The sequence below is a fragment of the Octopus bimaculoides genome, chromosome 4 (assembly GCF_001194135.2).
Source record: "Octopus bimaculoides isolate UCB-OBI-ISO-001 chromosome 4, ASM119413v2, whole genome shotgun sequence".
In the NCBI taxonomy this organism is placed as follows: Eukaryota; Metazoa; Mollusca; class Cephalopoda; order Octopoda; family Octopodidae; genus Octopus; species Octopus bimaculoides.
Window position 1 is genome coordinate 77458717 of NC_068984.1, and position 4240 is coordinate 77462956.

The 4240-nt window shown below is 37.3% G+C and overlaps 1 protein-coding gene across 1 annotated transcript in view; it reads left to right on the forward strand.

Moving 5' to 3' along the window:
* The window catches only part of LOC106876163 (gastric inhibitory polypeptide receptor-like), a 36552-nt gene that overhangs the window by 27717 nt on the left and 4595 nt on the right, over positions 1–4240 (forward strand). The window lies entirely within an intron of this gene.

The following is a 4240-nucleotide window of genomic DNA, read 5'->3' on the forward strand; positions in this document are numbered from 1 at the left end:
TTCACCACAACTTTCTCTCACTCTTACTTTCTGTTGTGCCTGTAATTCAAAGGGTCAGCCTTGTCACACTGTGTCACGCCGAATATCCCCCGAGAACTACGTTAAGGGTACACGTGTCTGTGGAGTGCTCAGCCACTTGCACGTTAATTTCACGAGCAGGCTGTTCCGTTGATCGGATCAACTGGAACCCTCGACGTCGTAAGCGACGGAGTGCCAACAACATTCTTCACGCTTTCTCACATCTTTCTTCCTGTCTTTCTCCGTCACTCTCTCTCTCTCTCTCCCCACCCTCTCTCTCTCTCTCTCCTGGAGTACTGGGTTTGTCGCTTTCTGCTTAATGTTATGTTCTTTTTTTCTGTTACTCTAATATAGATGTCTTTCTATTTTGTACTAGTATAACACTAACAATACATTTAATAAGTATAGAAGCCAACAAGCAAGCCTACCCGTTAACGATGTACATCCCACTACCTCAACCACGTCAAAATTCTACCTATATCGATTTTTTAAAACCATCTGGTTATAAAATTTTAAGAACCTGCTCGAAAACTCATTACGAAACAGTAAAAAAAACCTTTAGGCCAAAACAGTAGTTAATCCAACCATCTATTGCAGTCATATATGCCATTAATAAGATGAGTGGCCACGGCGAAAACAATTTTGATCATAGGCGCAACCGTAGTAGTGTGACAAGAAGTTTGATTCCCAACCACATGGTTCCGGATTTAATCCTACTGCGTGCTTCCTTGGACAAATATCTTCTACTATAGCCTCGGACCGACCAGAGCCTTGTAAGTGGATTTTATAAGCGGAAACTGAGAGGAAAAACGTCATATATTTGTGTGTGTGTGTGTGTGTGTGTGTGTGTGTGTGTGTGTGTGTGTGTGTGTGTGTGTGTGTGTCAGCACCTCTTGATAACAAGTTAGTGTGTTTACGTCCCCGTAACATAGTGGTTAGGCAAAAGAAACCGATAAGAAAAGTACCAAGCTTTAAAAAATATAAGTACTGGGGCAGATTTGTTCCACCAAAAATTCTTCAAAGCATTGCCCCAACATGACTGCATTCTAATGACTGAAATAAGTAAAAATAAAGGATAGGCTTTCTGGATCCGAGCTGATATGACGCCTTCCGAACATTATTGCGTTCATGTTACTATTCTTGTATGCAAAAATAGCAGCACGAACGCAATAATGTTAAGTAAACGCCAGGCCTGGCAGAAACTTTGAGCCTGTAAGTACTTAAGTTTCTCCCCTATATTTTTAAAATTCTGAACTAATTCCTGACCCTCGGATTCTTTCATGAAATTCTACTGTGTCGCAAGCATTTGGGCCATGGCTCACGAAAAACAACGATACCTCATGTTTTCTTTATCCATTCATATCACAAATCTCGGTGGTTCACAAAGCAATCTTGTATACTGTCTGTTCTGTTCATTTCCCTTCATTTCAATATCCCTCCAGAGTCCATAAAATACATACCAGTTTCCCTAAAAGTTAGCGATTTGTGCTCATGTGAAAAGTTTTTATTACTGCTTAGTTATTGTTGCTATTGCTACTGCAGGTGCTGCTGCTTGTGCCAATGCGAGAACCCATTATATTTTGATGCATATATTATTCCTACTTCTTACTGAAGTAACTACACCTATTACTATCCTTCTATATGATTCATATTTATAGAAAACGGCATTGAAACAGCGAATGTTACATGCTATGATCATTAACATTGTGCAGCTTGTCATATAGATGCACACCAGCGAATTCACGCACATATGCAAGCATACCTATATACCTACATCTGTATATATATATATATATATATAGACGTACTGCTAAAAAGTCACGTGTGTGTGCGCAGCGTTACTAAATAAATATAAAAATGCATTGTAAATAAACACCGACAAAAAAAAACAAAAACGTACCCGTCTATTGAAGGTACAACCGGATGGGAGACAGACACGTTCTTTATCACTTATCATTAACAGTGCGAAACTGAGTATTACCGGTTTGGTTGATAACTGATGAAGAATTAGGGACCCTCTGTGTCTGTCTCCCATCTAGTTGTACCCTCCATATACGTATATGTTTTTTTTATCTATCGTTGTTTATTTACAGTGCATTTTTTTCATTTATTAAGTAACAGTTCGCACACACACCCGACTTCTTTAACAGTAAGTTTATATATATATATGACCTCTGGCCAGCTTTCCTAATTCCTCTCCCTTTTTCAAACCGGCCACCCAGTCATTCGGTCGCAAAAAATTTCTCTCTTGCTACTTCCATATCCTTTAGAATTTCTTCTAAGTGTCTTTGTCCATCGTCTTAAATTACATTTTTTAACTTTCGTGTCTCCACTCTATGTTGTTTTGTTTGCTTGAGGCCCGCCGTTCTCTACGACTTTCGCAGGCACCAATATGGAAAGTTCTCAGTTTTAGCATTAATGATGCGAAACTTAGTATTACCATTTTGGATGATAACTGATGAAGAATTAAGGACCCTCTGTGTCTGTCTTCTCTCCGGTTGTACCCTCAATATACGTATACGTTTTTTACCTGTCGTAATTACAATGCATTTTTTCATATATATATATATAATATATATATATATATATAATATATATATATATGTGTGTGTGTGTATGTATGTATGTATGTATGTATGTGGTTGGTCTTAGGAAGGGCATCGAGCTGTAAAATTCCTACTAAAACAGTCACAGAAGTCTGGTGCAGGCTTCGGCCTGGCCGGCTGTTGTGAAGCCGTCCCACCCATGCTAGCATGGAAGGCGGACGTTAAACGACGACGACGATGATGATGATATATATATATATATGACACATATATACATATATATATATATTTATGCATTTATATATATTAGACACACACACACATATATATATATATATATATATATATATATGTGTGTGTGTGTGTGTGTGTATACATATATATATATATATATATGCATTTATACGTACTCAAACATACATTTATTAATATGTAATATAAATAAAGCAATAAGCTAACAGAAACGTTAGCACGCCGGGCGAAATACTTAGCGGTATTTCGTCTGTCTTCGTGTTCTGGGCTCAAATTCCGCCGAGGTCGACTTTGCCTTTCATCCTTTCGGAGTAGTCGATAAATTAAGTACCAGTTGCGTACTGGAGGGTCGATCTAATCGACTGGCCTCTCCCACAAAACTTCGGGCCTTGTGCCTAGAGTAGAAAAGAATATATAATATAAATAGTACCATTCATTTTGAGCGAAATAATTTTACATCTATACATGCATAAATGTACACACGCTCGTGTACATATTATATATACACATATATACATATACATACGCATATACATACGCATATACATACGCATATACATACGCATATACATATATACACGCAAATGTGCCCAGAATGTTACACCGAGTCTAGTAAACTTCGTAAACCAGTCGGTTTAATTCATTAATCATTACTATTCCGCCTAAAATTCATTACAAAATGAAAAGGAAAATAAATTGAGCTGGTTGATTGTCTTGTGGAGTGAAATATATATACAGAATTTTCACTAAAAGCAGCTAGTGATTTTGCGTAAGCTAGACCATAACAGTAGAGAACTTGTATACTCCTGTCTAATCTTAGCAATAAATAAATATAAATACTCCCTTTCTGTCTTAAAGATCTACAGCATCTATAAACAATTTAACCAATTTCATTTTCATGAAATCGTACACTTAAGATGGTCTAGTGAATGGAAAAGTATTTCTTCATAGACTTCGTATGAGGTAAAAAATATTTAAATTTGCGAATTGAAAGTAATTGTATTGTAGCGAATTTAGAAATACTGAGGAACCTATAGGCGCAAACATGGCTATGTGATTAAGAAGCTTGCTTTCGAACCATGCGCCCTTGGGTTCAGTCCCACTGCACCGAACTTTGGACAGGTGTCTTCAACTAGAACTCCAGGTAAACCAAAGCCTTGTGAGTGGAGTTGGTAGACGGAAAATAAAAGCAGCCTGTCGTATATATGTATGTGTGTATGTATATGTGGATCGATGGTAATTTTTTTTCCTCCGTCTTCCTTTTCTCTTGGACTTTCCTCTGTCTCCTGTTTCTGAAGAAGAGTTTTGCTCGATACGTAAGACTACTTTTCTTTCTTTCCCTGAACGTCTGCTAATACTTTGCATGTAACCAAGTCCTCACGTTGTTGCTTTTTTTCATGTTCTTCTTCGTTTTTTTTTTTTTT